The sequence below is a fragment of the Crocuta crocuta genome, unplaced genomic scaffold, assembly GCF_008692635.1.
Source record: "Crocuta crocuta isolate KB4526 unplaced genomic scaffold, BGI_CrCroc_1.0 scaffold61, whole genome shotgun sequence".
Lineage (NCBI taxonomy): Eukaryota > Metazoa > Chordata > Mammalia > Carnivora > Hyaenidae > Crocuta > Crocuta crocuta.
Genome location: NW_027528369.1, coordinates 89,660 through 107,619, shown reverse-complemented (window position 1 = coordinate 107,619; position 17,960 = coordinate 89,660). Strand labels below are relative to the sequence as shown.

Here is a 17,960-nt window from a genome sequence, read left to right as displayed (position 1 = left end):
ATAGTACTATTGTTTTCAGGTGCACAGTATAGTGATTTAGCAATTGTGGAGAACAGTATGGAGGTTCCTCAAATTTATGACTCTTGAGTTGTCTTACATCGGAAGGTTCTGCCTTCCTAAACTGAGATTAAACAGGAGGAATGATAAAATATCACCTAAATACCTATTTGCTTTATTTCACAACATGCAACAGAAGTCTCAGAATGACCATACCAACCAATACTACCACCACCTAGTGTGATTAGTACAAATGGATTGAGTTGGATTGTTTTGTTTTTGCAGATCTTTTTGTCCTCAGGGTAAATTTCACTTGAAAGGTAGAGTTCACATCACTATGTTCTAAAGACTCTTGGGATAGTTTTTCTTTTTGTAGTAATGCTAACAGCTGGATACATATTAGGGTCATTTGTTTTATTTTTTATTTTTAGAGTTTGCTTTTGTTTCTACTTAAATTTTATTTTGTACTTACACAAAATTTATAAAAAATGTTTTCCAACAAGTTTATCTTCTGTCTCTGTCCCCTCCACCTATTCTGTTTATACTGTAAGTAGTAACATTTTAATGATTTATCCTTCCACTAAAAAAAAAAATACATTTAGGGCACCTGGGTGGCCCAGTTGTTAAGCCTCTGACCTAACGCTCAGGCCCTGATCTCACAGTTTGTGAGTTCAAGTCCCACATTGGATCAGCTCATGCTCCGCTTCAGGTGAGTGTGAGCTCCAGGTGAGCCCCACTTTCTCTCTCTCTCCCCCTCCCTTGTGGGATTCTCTGTCTCTCTCAAAAAAAATACATGTCTCCTCTGACTTGATTAGCAATAGTGTACTATACACAGTTTACTCTGCCTTGCTTTTTTTTTTAACTTAATGATATATTCTTGATAGTAATACTTAGAGTTTCCTCATTCATTTCTTTTCAAATGCAAAGTATCTCATTGCATAAGTGTACCAGAGTTTATTCAGTTAGTTTTCTTTGATAAACATTTGGGTGTTTCTAGTCTTTTGTTGTTATCACAAGACCTGAAGTGAATAATCTTATGCCTTTGTGTTTTTGTGGTTTCTGGTCAGGATTTCATGTGATTTAAAGCTATCCTTACTTAAGTTGTATCCAGTTAAATGTCTGCAATAATTTTAAATAACATTTAATTAAAAAGCGATTGTAGTTAATCATTCAGGAAATGCAAATCAAACCGCAATGAGGTACCGCTTTACACCCACTAGGATGACTATAATCAGGAGATGGAAATAGCAAGTGTTGATGAGGGTGTAGGACAGTTAAAACCCTCATACACTACTGGTGGGATGTAAAATAGTTGTAACTGCTTTAGAAAAGAATTTCTCAGTTCCTCAAATAGTTAAACATAGACCTACCATATGACCCAAAAATTCCACTCCTAGGTATATACCCAAGAAAAATGAAGACCTGTGTCCACACAAAAGCTTGTACACAAATGTTCATAACAACATTATTCATAGTAGTTAAAAACTCGAAATAACCCAATGTCTATTGACTGAAGAATGGATAAACGTACATTTATTCTGGAATGTTTTCCAACACCAACAGCCATTTCTCTGATTCTCCAGACATCAGCTGGGTGTTCAGCAATTCAGTTCTGACACTGACTACTTGGAGTTAGTGTATACCCACAGCATAAGGACTTAGTCCCACAAGACTGCTCCCCACCTCGGACACCAATCCATACTTTGACCAATTATCTGTAAATTATAATCACAGTCCCCTTCCACACTTTTGTAATTGGCTAGAATGGGCTCCCAGAACTCAGGAAGGCACTTTACTGAAGTTGACCTGCGTATATTATAAAAGGTACAACTTACGAACAGCCAGATGGAAGGCCTGCGCAGGGCCTGGTACTGGAAAGGGGCACACACAGCTTTCAGGCTGTCTCCAGCTGCACCTGCGTGTGTTTACTAACCTAGAAGTTCATCACATCGCACTCTTCCAGTTTTTATAGAGCTTAATCTCAGCTTCCACTCTTGTTTCCTGAGGTCAGTGGTGGGACTAAAAGTTTCAACACAGAAATCATTTGGGCTTTCTGGTGACCAGCTCCCTCCTGAAGCTGTCTGAGGGTCCCACCTTAAGTCATGTCATTAGCATAAGTTCCCAGTGTGGTCAAAAGGAGCTCTTGGTAAGAACAAAAGACAGTCCAATGCTCAGGAAATTTTGAGGGTTTTAAGAGCTCTGTCCCAGGAACTGAAGACAGACCAAATATATTTCTCATTATACCACATCCATACAGTAGAATATTATTCAGTTGTAAAAAGAATGAAGCACACTCACCACATGAGGAATAGAAGGGAACTTAGTCGAACTGATGAAGGTCAATTTATGAAAAACCAACTCACAGCTAACATCTTACTTAATCATGAAACCCTGGATGCTTTCCCAGGATAGGAACAAGACAGATGTCCCCGCATGCCTTTCCACTCAACATTGTGTTAGAGGTATTAGCCACAACAATCACACAAGAAAATGAAAAAAGAGGCATCCAGATTGGAAAGGGAGAACTTAAACTGTGTTCACAGATGATATCTATGTAAAAATTTCTAAGCAGTCCTGTAAAAAACTATGAGAATTAATAAACAAGTTCAGCAAGGCAAGATAGGCAAGATCATTATGATGTGAAATATTGGTTTCTGGGAGCGAACAGTCAAGAAGAATTCTTGAGGGCCGCCTGGGTGGCTCAGTTGGTTTTGTTTCTGACTTCAACTCACAGTTTGGGAGTTTGAGCCCCATGTTGGACTCTGTGCTGACAGCTCAGAGCCTGGAGCCTGCTTTGGATTCTGTGTCTCCCTCTTTCTCAGCCCTTACCCTGCTTGTGCTTTGTTTGCCCCCCCCCTCTTGAAAGTAAATAAGCATTTAAAAAACTTTAATAGGGGCACCTGGGTGGCTCAGGTGGTTAAGCGTCCTACTTCAGCTCAGGTCATGATCTCGCGGTTCGTGGGTTCGAGCCCCGCATTGGCTTCTGTGCTGGCAGCTCAGAGCCTGGAGCCTGCTTTGGATTCTGTGTCTCCCTCTTTCTCAGCCCTTACCCTGCTTGTGCTTTGTTTGCCCCCCCCCTCTTGAAAGTAAATAAGCATTTAAAAAACTTTAATAGGGGCACCTGGGTGGCTCAGGTGGTTAAGCGTCCTACTTCAGCTCAGGTCATGATCTCGCGGTTCGTGGGTTCGAGCCCCGCATTGGCTTCTGTGCTGGCAGCTCAGAGCCTGGAGCCTGCTTTGGATTCTGTGTCTCCCTCTTTCTCAGCCCTTACCCTGCTTGTGCTTTGTTTGCCCCCCCCCTCTTGAAAGTAAATAAGCATTTAAAAAACTTTAATAGGGGCACCTGGGTGGCTCAGGTGGTTAAGCGTCCTACTTCAGCTCAGGTCATGATCTCGCGGTTCGTGGGTTCGAGCCCCGCATTGGCTTCTGTGCTGGCAGCTCAGAGCCTGGAGCCTGCTTCAGATTTTGTGTCCTCCTTTCTCTGTGCCCCTCCCCTGCTCATGCTCTGTCTCTCTCTGTCTCAAAAATAAACTATATAAACATTTTAAAAACTTTAATAAAAATTAAAAAAAGACCAACATTCTCAAGATCTTAAGGTTCACTCACTTACATTCCTTATAGTCCAGCTTCCACATGGGTCCACCTCAAACCAAGCATGATAGGAAAACAAATGATCGTAATCTGTTACCAAATTCTCTCACAGGTTTTGGGGACCTTTTTCCTAGAAGTTATTGCTTCTGGGCTGTTCTTAAGGGTATTAGTCTCCTTCTGAAAGTTTATTTTGAGTAGTTTTCCATTCATTCAACTTTCCTTTTTTTTTCCTCACGTGAATACACTATAAAACATCTGAACATTTATCATAATAGGGTTGTTTGATCATGAATTATACTATTATTTTATAGATATTTTTCTTTAAAAAAATTTTTTTTAATGTTTTATTTATTTCTGAGAGAGAGAGAGACAGCATGAGCAGGAGAGGATCAGAGAGAGGGGGAGATACAGAATCTGAAACAGGCTCCAGGCTCTGAGCTGGCAGTCAGCACAGAGCCCAACGCGGGGCTCGAACCCACGAACCATGAGATCATGACCTGAGCCGAAGTTGGACGCTTAACCGACTAAGCCACCCAGGTGCCCCAAGATATTTTTCTAACGGGCCTACTTGTGATTTTGTTTTCTAAACCAACTAAACTGATTTAACTCCCGATTCCTTTGTTTTCTTACTGAGGAGAAATTTACATAACGTGAAGTTAGTTTAAAGCATACAATTCAGTGGTATTTAGTACATTCATCTTGTGCAGTCATCATTTTTATTTGTTTTTATGTTTGTGGATAGCAATGAAAAAATACACATAGGCCCCCAAAGCCTTACCTCTGCCGACAGAGCAAGTTTTTCATTGACTTCCGAATTTGTGCACTACTGCTAGAGGCTGGTTAGTTTCCTCTAACAGCCAAACAATCGATCCATTGGCCTTTAAGCAACTGTGGTTTATTAAAGCCCATTTTTTTCTACCCTAATTGTGCCAAATAAGAAGGAAACAGTTTCTTACTAGAGATTTTTGAAATGTCCTCATAATTAAACAAATGCCTTTTAAAAATTCTGCATGAAATGCTGCATATTCATTACCTAGTCTACTTAGCTATGCAATCATCTACTTTTCTTTATTCCCTTGTCTTTATCTCCTTAGGAAATCAACCTTGCATGAGCTGATCTTACATTGATTGATTTACAGTGGTATGGCAGGAAAGGGTAGTGTCAGTCGGTAGTAAGAGATTGATTATTTTTAGCTCATCAGGCCACCTTTAAGAATTCTACTTAGTTTTCCAGCCAAGGCAATTCCAAAGCCTGGTGCTTGGTTTCTGCCTGGAAGCTTTTAAAATACTTGAGCTAGTGATGAAGTCATGAAAGCCCTCCCAGGCTCCCCTCGTGTGCTGTGGGGCCTCGTGTTCCCCTTAAGACTGTGGGAATTTCCCCAGCTGTTTTGTCATGGACATCTATTTTCTGTCAAATTCCTTTCCATCTTGGAACAATTCCATTAGCAATTGTTTCTCATCTACATGATGTGGACCGGCACCTTTTTTTGCTGGAGAAAAATGGAGCTAGGCTTTTCCCAGGCCACTTGAGGGCTGCTCAGAGGTGGATTCCTCAACAGAGGAACTGCCATTAGAGCAGGGAGAAGACCACGTGCATGCAGAGAAAACTGGCTGGCCAGCATTTTGTTCTCTAACCAGCTAAAATGTAAAAGGGGTTTTGCTGATGGCATTTAGAAATGTTTCATGTCATGCAATAGAATTTTTACATTCAGCCTAGAGATTTTTTTTCCCATTTTCCCAGGAACCAGGCTAGTCTCCCACTTGCCCAGGAACAACCAAAAGTTAAAGCTCATAGAGCGCATTCACTGGTAGATCTGATCATAAACCTGGTTTTCTTCCAAGAGCTCAGAGTGCTGTATCAGGGACAGTGCTGTGCTCATTGTAGCAGTTCTGCAGAGTTGCTGCCGTTTATAGACGACATGTGCCATGTCACCCAGGGCAGAGCTGCTCAGCCTCCGCACCCCTGACACCTGGCCTTGGTAGCGCTTTCTTATGGAGAGCTGTCTGGTGCATTCCAGGGTGTTCAGCAGTAACCCTAGCTTCTACTACTGGGTGCCTGTCGTACCTCTTTCCTCTTCTCCAAGTTGGGACTACCAAAATGTCTCCAGATGTTGTTAGGTGTTCCTGGGGATAAAATCACCCAAGATTGAGAATTCCTGACCTAATATCTCTCAAAAAGACAGGAGGAGTGTTGCTGACTCTTAACCTAGCCACCTAAATTCAAAATGTTTTTTTTTTGCTTGGGGCACCTGGGTGGCTCAGTTGGTTAAGCATCCGACTTAGTCTCAGGTCATGATCTCACGGCTTGTGAGTTCAATCCCTGCAGCTGGGCTCTGTGCTGACAGCTCAGAGCTTGGAACCTGCTTCCGATTCCATGTCTCCCTCTCTCTCTGCCCTACCCCGCTCGTGCTCTGTCTCTATCTGAAAAATAAATAAGCATTTTTTTAAACATAAAATAAAAGTTAAAAACAATTTTTTTTTCGTGGGGCACCTGGGTGGCTCAGTTGGTTGAGTGACTTTGACTCAGGTCGTGATTTCATGGTTCATGGGTTCCAGCCTTACATCAGGCCCTCTGCTGTTCTCACAGAGTCCACTTCGGATCTTCTGTTGCTCTGTCTCTCTGCCCCTTCCCCCACTCCTGTGTGTGTGTGTGTGTGTGTGTGTGTGCGCGCGTGCGCGCGCGCGTGCGCACTTGCTCTCAAAAATGAACATTAAAAATTTTTTTTCAATGTTTTTTCTTTTCTCCCAAGTGAGAGCCTAGAGAAAGGATTCCTGTTTTGCTTTTGTGTGCAGAGAGAGAGTGGAGATGCTGATATGTAAGAGTTGGTCAGAAATGTAATTGGATTTGGATTTGGCAGCCACTGGGGATGAGAAGTGAAGAGCAGTGTGACCCCCCCCTTACTACCTACACCTCTTACTCTAATTAAACAAATTTCTGTGGTCTTTCTGTTAATGAGTCAGCTGGTAAGGAAAAGACTCTTCTTTTGCCAAAGCTATTGGGCAGCAGAGAGAGCAGAGTTTTGTGCACGGAAGTGCCTGCTTCACTACTGACTCTTTCTTCCTAAAGAGTGGGGCAGGGTACCTACCGGTGGAAATACCAAGTGTCACCATGGATTTGTGAGTAGCAGTTTTTCAGAGCCATAAATTTGAGATTTTCCCGTGACAGTAATAATTAAAGAGTACCACTGATCTCTGCATCTTACAGTAAAAAGTAAACTCTGCTGTCCACGGAGGATTATCAAGCCCTTAGCATGGCCGGCTCCCCAAGCTAGACGCGGAGCATGCTGGAAGCTGGGAACATCCTGGTGAGGCCTGTGTATCCAGGCACCTGAGGTGCATATTTGAAGTGGTGAGCTTGGAAGATGTGTACTGTGCACGTATCAGGAATCAGGAAAATGCCACTAGAGTTTTGGGAGTGAAAGCAACCCTGGGAGAGGAGCGCACACCTGCTAAGGACGAGGGCAGGCTTCTCCATTCCTGCAGCCAAGTCTTCGCACTCGTATGTCCCGCCTCAGCTGGCTGCTTGGGAAGAGCAGTAAAGTGAGCCCAGAAAGGGAGTTTTAGAAATGGTCGCAAAAGCAAGGAGTTTCGGAAAGGGAACACAACCTCTCCCCTCCTCAGAAACGCTGGGGCTGCCTTTCCTTTTCTTGGCGCGCTGGGAGCTGTGTCAGCATTGCTGGTTCGGGGCTGCTAAGGGAGGGTGGGAAGTCAGGTCCTTTGTTCCTTTTACCCTGCTGAAACCTGCTATTTGCAGCAAGGCCAAAGAAGCCTTTCCAAGGCTTAATTGCCAGAGCGGTGCCAAATACACAGGAGCTCTACTTCTAATTCCCCCACTGGGAGCTTTTACTTTGGAGTTTTGCTATAAGCTCCGTGCTAATCCAACCAATCGCTTATTTTGGAGAGAAATTGCCAGTCTTTTGACAGAGCAATTATTGCTCCATCTTTCATGGTTTTCCCCCTAAGGTAGATGCCAGGCTCAACACTACGAAGGAAGGCCTTTCTGAACATTATAGCAAAACCAGTTGGGTTTCCATAAGTTATTAATAGCTTTCAGTCCATTTTGGACTGTGAACAGTAGGTCACAGTCAAGAACAGGAGCCATTAAGGAGAATTGTAGCTGCTGATACACGGTGAAGACAGGTGGGTGGCCAATCACTGCTAAAACTTGCCTAATTTACAGCTATTAACATTTACATAAAAATTCATTTAAAAAGTAGTGCCTTGTTTGGTCACCTGGGTGGCTTAGTCAGTTGAGCGTCCGACTTTCGCTTGGGTCATGATCTCGCGGTTCGTGGGTTCGAGCCCCGCGTCGGGCTCTGTGCTGACTGCCGGCTCGGAGCCTGGAGCCTGTTTCAGAGTCTGTCACTCCCTCTCTCTCTGACCCTCCCCTGCTCACTGTCTCTCTCTCTCTCCTAGAGAGAAATAGGGCATTTAAAAAAAAAAAAAGTGCCTTGTCAGTAAAAACCCAATGAGGTTACACGTAACATCATTAGAACATAATTAACTGGGAACAAAAAGCATTAGAAAGTCTGGGAGTAGAAGACCCATGTTTGCCCATTGGGCCTTTGGGCCAAGTGTAACACCAGCCTGAGAAAAAAATAGTCATCATGAAAATATTTTTTTTCCTTCCAAGCCAGGAAGCAGACTCACAATGGAGTCTGCTTCCCCATTCTGAATTTTGAGATGTGCAGGAAACAACCAGCCATTACCAGCTGAGGTTTTCCTGCTGATAAACGAACCTTGAGGCCACGATGACCTGTCTTGTTAATGAGTTAATGAGGAATCTAGTCCTTGCTTTGACCCTATTCTTAAAAGCTTTCTGTGGAGCTGAAACAACATTCTTCTAATTTATGAGTTAACTCTTACTTAGCAAATGAGAAACAGGGAGAAAAGAACCTATATGGCAGAGAAGTGGAGAGCCTCCTAATGGGCTGCTGCTTCTTAAGTTCTTTGTTTCAGCATTAACTTCACTTGCAGACCGAAATTTCATTTAAAAAATATCTTTTTCTTACTTCAGAACCTTAATAAACCTGATCTTCTATTTGTCATGTTGCTTTTTACCCCAAGGTAATGACATTTTGTTGAAGAATTTCCCCACCCATTACCCTGACAAGAGACAGCTTTGAATTGAGCAACACAGGTATTTGAGTTTTATGGGAACATTTCAGTGCAGGAAAAGGAAATTTTTTTTTTGAGCTTTTATATATTTTATTCTTCATTTAACTTTTAAAACACTACTATATTGAATATTAAAACAAAAACAATAGCAAGTAGTGAGCTATGATTATAGTCCTTCATTTGTTCACTACTGCATATAGAATGCCAGCAGTGTTGTTCACTGGCCCCATTAAGAGGTCTGACACTGAACACCTCCCCTAGGGTGATGTTCATCATCCTCATACGCTTCTTCCATTGTAATGGCGCCGTCTTTCCGGATTTGGATCAAAGTCCACCAGTTCTACCTGGTCCATTTCATCAGTCTCTTCTACTTCTTTCCTCTCAGGTAGGAGTTTTTCCAGCAAAGAGAGTTTATCAGGAGAGAGAAAGCCATTCTCAGGGAAGTTTACCTTAAATTCAATGATCAGGCGTCCCTTTTCATATGGTCTATGATAAATTGGCATGCCTTCATTCAGCACACACTTGATATCTCCATGCTTGACAATCTGACCTGGGTGAGAGGTGATGACAATGGTTCTGTTGTCAAGAGTAGATATTGGCTTTTGGAAGCCGCACAGTGCTTCAACCAGCTGTATGTCCATACACATGAAAAGATCCTCTCCTCGCCGAGTAAAAACAGCATGGTCCTTCTGATCTAAAACAATGATAATATCTCCTGGTTCCAGTCCAGGTTCTTGGTCTCCTTCACCATGGAATGTTATCTTCTGACCATCTTTCATGCCTTTGTCAATATGAACTTCTAGAATCTTCTTTTCTCGAACTATCTTCCTTCCATTGCAGCTTTTACATCTGTCTTTAGGACTGATCCGTTCCCCATGGCCCTGGCACTCCATGCACACAGATTGAATTTGCTGAACCATTCCAGGTCCTATCTGATGAATTCTTATTTGCATTCCAGTACGTCGGCAATTGGGACAACACTCTGCTGCTCCTTTCTTTCCACCTCGGCCTTCACATTTGTCGCAAATCACATTCTTTTGCAGAGCTAGTTTTCTTGTGCGCCATTATATAAATCTTCTAAGGTTACAGAGAGCTGATGCACAACATTTTTACCTCTCCTTTCTCTTTGCATCCTTCCTCCTCCTCCAAAAAACATATCAAAGATGTCCATGGGGGAGCCAAAACCACCACCTGCTCCACCTTCTTTAATTGCCCGTTCTCCTCCTTTGTCATATAATTCCCTTTTCTTTGCATCAGAGAGCACTTCATAAGCTTGAGAAATCTGTTTAAACTTCTTTCCTTCATTTGGATTCTTGTCAGGGTGGTACTTCAAAGCCAATTTCCTGTAAGCCTTTTTCATTTCTTCCTGGGTAGCATTGGGTTTGACCCCCAAAACATCGTAGTAAGTAGTTTCTTTCACCATTTTCTACAGCCGGTGAGTGGGCCGAGGCCGGTATGGGGGAGCGGGAAGCAGCGCTTGCTGGGCGCAGCTCAGGCAGCCGCCGCTCCTCCGCTTTTCACCGAGCGTTCTGGAAAGTTCCAGGAAAAGGAAATTTTAACTTCTGTAAGCAACTTTATTTTTTTTAAGTTTATTTATTATGAGAGAGAGAGAGAGAGGGAGCATAAGCAGGGGAGGGGCAGAGAGAGAATCACAAGCAGGCTCTGTACTGTTAGTGCGGAGCCTGACAGGGAGCTTGAACCCACAAACAGATCACGACCTGAGCTGAAATCAAGAGTCAGATCGAGCCCCCCCCCTCCCCCCGTGTGCCTCTGTAAGTAACATTAGTAATGTAGCATGTATTAAAGGAGGCATATCCTCTCTTCAGTTTATTAGAGAAAGAACGGTCTCCTTTAAATTGGGTTATCTTGGAGAAATAGAAATTATTTTTCTAGAATTATTTTTTCTTTCAGTGACTGGTTGTTGGTGATGTTCCAGGGTTCAGAGGGGCCTCTGGGGTTATTGTGGATACCTCTGTCCCAGGGTATTTCTCTCAGCTTCGCAGTTCTGGAAATGTGAGTTTATCTGTTGATTAGATACTGGTGAAATGGTTCTTGACAGCCATACTGATAAGACTGGTGTTACATTTGGTTTAGAAAATATTTGTTAGGGTGTTTGTTTTAAAGGAAAAAAAATGTTTATTAACTTATAAGTACTATTTCATTATCCAGAAGAGTTTGTCTTATTGAGGCATCTCAAAACCAATACTTGGGAAATCATAAAAAGTAACCAGGCTTTGTTTGGTAAGCAAAGAAAAGAAAACTGATCCATCATCTTAAAGATACCTCCTACATACGTCCGTTTCGAGACTTGGAAGAAATCTTGTTTTGTTTAATGTTTGTTTATTTTGAGAGAGAGAAAAAGCAAAAGCAGGGCAGCAGCAGAGAGAGAAGGAGAGAGAGAATCTCATGCAGGCTCGGTGCTCAGCACAGAGCCCAATGCCCAACACAGGGCTCAGTCCTATGACTGTGCAGTCATGACCTAAGCCAAAACCAAGAGTCGGACGCTCAACCAACTGAGCCGCCCAGGCGCCCCTCAGAATCTTGTATTCCACTATAAGGGATGTATCTGTCAGATGCTTAGTATTAGTGGCTCATATTTAGACCACTCTCTACCTGGTCAGTGCTAAATGGCTACTGCTAAAGTGACTTAAGATGGTAAGTTGAACACAGGCCAGAACGCGCATGCCCCAAACCCCCTAAATATATCAGAAAGATAGATCTTTGACAGTGCTGAAAAAAATAGTGTCCTGAGTAGTCTAGAAATTTGAGGAGTTCCTGAAGGAGAGAAGGCAGGTGGAATCATATTGAAGTAGAAATCAGAGTCTAAAAGCCCTGTGTGTCCTGCCCCTCCCTCTGATTACTGGATGCTGGCTGTGGCAAATAGATTTACACTCTGGGGGTCTGAAACATCAAAGCAGAAGCACATAACTCAGAGTCAGCAAACATCAGAGAAAAATCAACATCAGTCACAGAAGAGAAGTTCCAGACTCAAGAAATGAAAAGCTAATGGTGGTCGGTACAAATAAATAGAACAGAAAGAAGGAGACTTTAAGGAAGGCAAGTTTATACCTTGAAAGGGATAAAAAGGGAATATTGTATTCATGAAACAAGAACAAGCTATTACGGGAAAGGATGAATTTGTTTCCTAGATCTTGGAAATAAAAACATCGTTGTTTAGCTAGAGCCTCGTTAAAGGTACTGCATAGTGTAGTGGGTACAATTAACAGGAATTAGTAAACAGGAGGAAAGAGCCAAAGAATTCTCCTGGAGTACATAACAATAAAGAGAAAGAGTGACAAAAAGGGTGAATACAATAATGGGTCATTTCCAAAGTTCCAGGGTTTATTCAGGGAGTTCTGGGAGAAGAAGAAAGAGAAAAGGGAGGGGGAACATGCCCAAAGAAATCACGGAAGAAAATTTCCAAAGTAGAAGACCAGCAAGAAACCTTAGAATGGAAGGCTTTGCCAGAGTGCCACTGTGAATTTATCAATGAGAGAAGACTCGAGTCTCACACTGCCGAAAAGAAAACTACAGGCCCACGGTAGTCAGTCACCTGCAGAATTAGTTGCAGAAACAGCCTCTCTGGGAGTGGACTTCTCTGGTTGGCACCTATGCAGGAGTCTGTCCCATGTGTGCACCCTCCGTCCCTCAGAGGAAGATGAGGTAATCTGCGGAAGACCTCAGGGCTGCTCATCCAGGCTTAAACAGTTCTTTTCTTTGGCCATCACTTTCTGCCCCACCTCCTCCTCCTGTCTCCCACTTTGTAGAACTCCTAGGAGCTCCCTTCTGCTTGCTAGAAGCGATGCTGCGCAATTCATGAATTGATGAATAAAGCCAAGTAGATCTTTAAAATTTACTTGATTGAATTTTGTTTTTTAAAAATCCATATAACCGAAGTCTTAGAACACTAAAGATAAGGGAAAATCCCAGAAGCTTCCAGAGATAGTGAAGGGTCCAGCCTATAAAGAAGCAAGAATCAGGTTGGCATCAGTCTTAACTGGTGACACTGGGTACAGTAAGATGACACAACAGACGTATTCATGGTTTTGAGAGAAAATGATGTAGACCCTAAGAGTCCATACCCAGGGAAGTTGTCCCTTGGGGATTAAGGGCAAATGACATTTTTCAGGTGTGGAAAAGTTCAGTTTCCCATTGTGATGACTATTTTATAAAATTGCCAGAGGGATGTTGTCCAGAAAAATAAAAAGGGAAACAAAAGAAGCATTGATGAGGAGGGGTGAAACACCAGAAGATGGGTTTGGTCAATAATAGAACTTGAGCAGCTGTGTGCTCCTGGCAGCAGTGACATCTGTGTACACAGGCAAAAGCAGCCACCAGAGGTTAAGCCTCCAGCTGACACACCTGTCAGATGCTTGTCCCCCTCCCTCCCTCCCTGTCTTCTGATACCCACGTGCATTTTGAGAATGACTCATCTCTCTTCCATTTTGTAAGAGTGGGAAGTTTTCCCCTTCTAGGTTCCTCGGCTGGTCAAATAATTAAATTGACATAAAACAGATAAACAGGAGAAAATTTTAATTTTGTATGTTTGAGAGTCCCATTAAAAAATGCGACTAAGTGCAGAGAAGGACAAATATCATATGTTTGCACGTATAGGAGGATTAGGAGGAACTTGACGGAGGAACAAGGGGGAGAAGAAGGGGGGAAATGGTGGGGGAAAGGGAGAGAGGCAAACCATGAGAGACTCTTGAATGCTGACAAAAACTGAGGACTGATGGATGTGGGGGGGAGGAGGGATGGGCATGGAGGAGGGCACTTGTGGGGATGAGCACTGAGTGTTATGTGGAAACTAATTTGACAATAAACTGTTTGTAAAAAAAAAAAAAAAAATGAGACTAAGTGAAGTGACCAAAGCAGAAAGCTTTCTGTCCTTTAGACAGACAAATGTGTGAGGAATTAACAGGATGAAGGAGCATGAGCTTGGGGTAGTGAACTGGTAAAGTAACAAGACGTATTTTTAATGCCGTTCTCAGCCCTGGATTCCCCCTCCCTGGTGATGAGGATGCCCTCCACCCTTGCGGTACAGGGAAGGTGCCTTTCACAAGAGAGGTTTATCTCCTGCTTTCAGGGGGATGGAGAAGATCAGAGTTTTGTCTTACACTTGCTGTTTCTCCAGTGCCTTTAATTCAAAATAATGCCACAGCAGCATATTTTGGGGTTATAAACTCTGAACCCCTACAGTTTCAACTTCCCTGATGAACGATCCCTTGACCTTCTGCCTTGGGGGGAAACTGGACACCCGAGCTCACTGGAGCCTCCTCAGGCAGAAGCAGGTTTTTCCTCCTGCGTTTCACATTTCCCAAGACCTGAAGGTGAAATTAATGTCTTCCTTGTACCCTGTCACTGCTTCCAAATTCTCTTTCCTCCTACCCCCTAGATACGCTGTTGAGGTTAGTGGAAGTACTACTGTGGTTGAGCCGCAAAAGGTAAGAGGAAGTGATCGGAGAGCAGAAGCTTTGAAATAAGGTTGTGGAGGTTTGTTGGAATCAGAGGATGCCTGTGGGGATCGGGGTCCGAGTTGGGCTAAAGACAAAGTGACTTGGCTCTGAGGTCAGAAATTGAGAGGCCGGGTTTGAATCATCTGCGGATATTGAAGTCCCCTGACATGAGGACAAGAGGAAGCTATGATCTCACAGTTCATGAGTTTGAGCCCCAAGTTGGGCTCTACGCTGACAGGGCTGAAACCTGATTGGGATTCTCTCTCTCTCTGTCTCTGTCTTTCTCCCCCCCACCCCCTCTTCCCCACTTACACTCACATAGGCCTGCTCTCTCAAAATAACATTTAAAAAATAATAAATATTTCTGCATACCAAAGGCCACCATAAACAAAGACAAATAACAAACTAGGTTTGCAACTCAAATCCAAACAAGGTACAAATTTCCCTAATAAGAACTTGAGCCTGGGTAGCTCAGTTGGTTGAGTGTCTGACTTCAGCTCAGGTCATGATCTCACGGTTTGTGAGTTCAAGCCCCGTCTTGGACTCTGTGCTGACAGCTCGGAACCTGGAGCCTGCTTCGGATTCTGTGTGTCCCTCTGTCTCTGCCCCTCCCCTGTTCATGCTCTCTCTCTCTCTTTCAAAAATAGATAAACATTAAAAAATTAAAAACAAAAAAAATTAAAAACAAAACCTGTACAAATCAATAAAGAAACATCAGCTGCCTGATTTTCACAAGAGCAAAGAAAGCTCCCCAGAGAGGAAGTACAAATGCTCCTATACATTAGAAAAGATGCTGAGTTATGTAAATAAAAAGAGAAACACAAATTGAAATTACAAGGAGATGCTGTTTTTCACCTGACTGGCAGAGATCCCAGAGTTTGAGAATAGTGCTTTGACAAAGGTGTGGTCCTCCGTGTTAGGAGTGGCAGTGGGGTGCCTGGGTGATTCAGTCTGTTAAGCGTCCAGCTTCGGCTCAGGTCATGATCTCATGGTTCATGGGTTCAAGCCCTGCGTTTGGCTCTGTGCTGACAGCTAGCTCAGAGCCTGGAGCCTGTTTCAGATTCTGTGTCTCCTTCTATCTCTGACCCTCTCCTGCTCACGCTGTCTCTCTCTCTCTTAGAAATAAATAAAACATTAAAAAAAAAAGGAGTGGCAAAAGATCGTCATTGATAACCTGTCAGGAGTGACTACCTGATCAGTTATGGTACTTCCATACAGTAGAACAAAGGAATGAGATATGCTTTATGTACTCACAGGTAATAATCTCTGAAATATATAAGTGAAAAAATCAAGGAGCAGAATAGTGTAGGGAGCATGCAATCATTTATGTTAAGGAAGGAGAAAGAATATATACAAATATGTATTGTTTGGATATGTGTGAAATGGCTCTGGAAGGAGGAAGCAGGATTTTTAAAATCTAATTTGCAGAGCTTTATTTTTGGACTCAGAAACTAAATATATGGAGATTTGCCACAAATGATCAGGTAGGAAGTTAAGTTCTACCTACAAAGCTAGGAAATCAGCTACTGGAGGGTGGTCTATGAGTGGTCGGATGTTTGCAAATGCAGAGAGCAGTTCTGGAAAGACACAAGAAGCTGGTGACAGTGGTTGTCTCAAAAAAAAAAAAAAAAGTATTGGTGACCAGGGGACTAGTAAAACATTATGTATGCTGGGTCCCTTTTTGATCATTTTGAATTTTGATCAGTTACATAATCCAAGTAAAGGTTTAAATCACCCCCACCTCCACCCCCCAAATGCCAACAAGTCACTATCAAGACTTTTGCAAATACGAACTTCATGTTCTAATAGCTCAAACATTTCCTTGTAAATCAAAATATTATGGTGTTTGAAACCTGACCAGAGGGCAGGTTACAGTATTCATAAGATGGCAAGGCCAGGGATCCCTGGGTGGCTCAGCTGGTTGAGTGGATGGCTCTTGATTTTGGCTCAGGCCACGATCTCGCAGTTGATGAGTTCGAGCCCTGTGTTGGGCTCCTTGCTGACAGTGCAGACCCTATTGGGATTCTTTCTCTCTCCGTCCTCTCTCTCTCAAAATAAATGAACTTTAAAAAAAAAAAAAAAGATGGCAAGGCCAACACAAAATAGATGGCTGGCTTTAGAAGGATCACTGAAATAGTTGAGTCAATGGACTCTCCCCCACCAGGAGACTAATTTTAGGGATACCTGAGCCATTTCTCAGCCGCTCCAACCCCCCAGTGTGGACTCTTGACTCCTCAACTGACTTGGTGAAGACGCTTTTTTTCTTGGTCCCCATACTTGTTTCAGTTGGATAAAGTTTAGATTGTGTGGGGAGTGTCCCACCTTTTATCTCTTTTTTAGCCTTGTTTTGACAATTTCATGCAAGTAGTAAAAGATTCCACCTTTTTTCCCTTCTCCTTCCCTTCTGATGGAAACCTCCTCCACCCATTGCCTCCGCCTCCAGCTGATGGCTGCTGCTTTGCAGCAACAGACCGGGTCTACAGCCTTTTTCTGGGCTTTGCGTCCCAAGGAAGTGCAGATGTTCTCCAGGGCATTCCAGGCTGGCAGGATTGTCTGGACAGGTGGGGTTGCTGCAGTGATTTACCTTACTATTATCCTTGTTCCTGTTCCTTTTCACCTGCTCTGTTGTTTTAAAGGGTTTTGTGTGGATTAATTACAGGAGAGGGAACTAAAGCAAACTGCCACAGCTGCAAGTAGGTCAGGTGCTGCAAGGAGGCGGCAAGTCAGAATCAGGGGGAGGCGGTGGGGGTGGGTGGCCAGGATTGTTGGCCTTTCAGGGTGATCAGGAGGAACTCATATTGCTGTGCCTCTGTTCAGTGGAGGCTCTCGCAGAGTTTTAATGATTAATGATGCTCACAACCTCTCACAGTTAAATTGGTCTCTGTGTGTCTCAATCACTGAAGTAGAAAATGTGAAGGAGGATCGATCCGAGGTGGGGGCAGCTCACACAGCAGATGAATGAGATTGCAGTCCAGAAGTCCTGCCGTCTTAACGCCTGGCTCTAGCCACCATAACTTCCTTCCTTATTTTTTAATCAGCTTGTGGAGAGAGTGAAAAAAGGAATGGGCTGTATAATAACCAGAATGTGATATGAAGCCTTTAAAGACTTCCTTGCCTTGCCTTTCTCACTTTCCTCCCCCTATTTAAACAAAAACGGGCACCAGAGTGGCTCAACTGGTTAAAACGGCTGATTTCTGCTCAGGTCATGATCTCATAGTTTGTGAATTCAAGCCCTGCATCAGCCTTCCACACTGACATTGTAGAGTCTGCTTGGGACTCTCTCTCTCTCTCTGCCCCTCTCCCCTGCACGTGTGCTCTCTCTAAATAAATAAATAAACAAACTGGAAAAAAAATTTTCTGATTTGCTGACCGTCTTGGTGGCATTTCAGGACTTCTCCCCCTATTCTCATTTGACAGAAGGATGTCCGTTCCATTTTAGCCATTTTTCATGCTTTCCTTCTGTAGCACGGCATCTGTCTGAAGGGGTGGGTGTCAAAGATTTTGTCTGTCTAAAATTCGTAGACAATGGGGGCACCTGGGTGGCTTAGTCGGTTAAGCGTCNTTATCAGCCTGTTTCTTTCAATCTGTAACATTACTACTTCTTTCCCTTTTATGTTGACCCCGTAGCTCTCCTCCTGCTCATCTAGACACATCATTGAGTGGGCAAGTCACAGAATGAAAGGAAATATTTGTAAAATATATATCTGGTATATACGTAAAATAACCATGACAAAAAATAAAGTATTTTTAATGGAAAAAATGGACATTTCACAAAAGGATACAGGTGTAAACACATGAA

The 17,960-nt window shown here is 43.1% G+C and overlaps 1 protein-coding gene and 1 pseudogene across 3 annotated transcripts in view; one reads left to right on the top strand and one right to left on the bottom strand.

Moving 5' to 3' along the window:
* CFDP1 (craniofacial development protein 1) overlaps window positions 1–17,960 on the top strand; it is a 118,853-nt gene that overhangs the window by 71,811 nt on the left and 29,082 nt on the right. The gene's annotated exons all lie outside the window — the stretch shown is intronic.
* Window positions 8,920–10,176, bottom strand: LOC144223452 (dnaJ homolog subfamily A member 1 pseudogene; annotated as a pseudogene).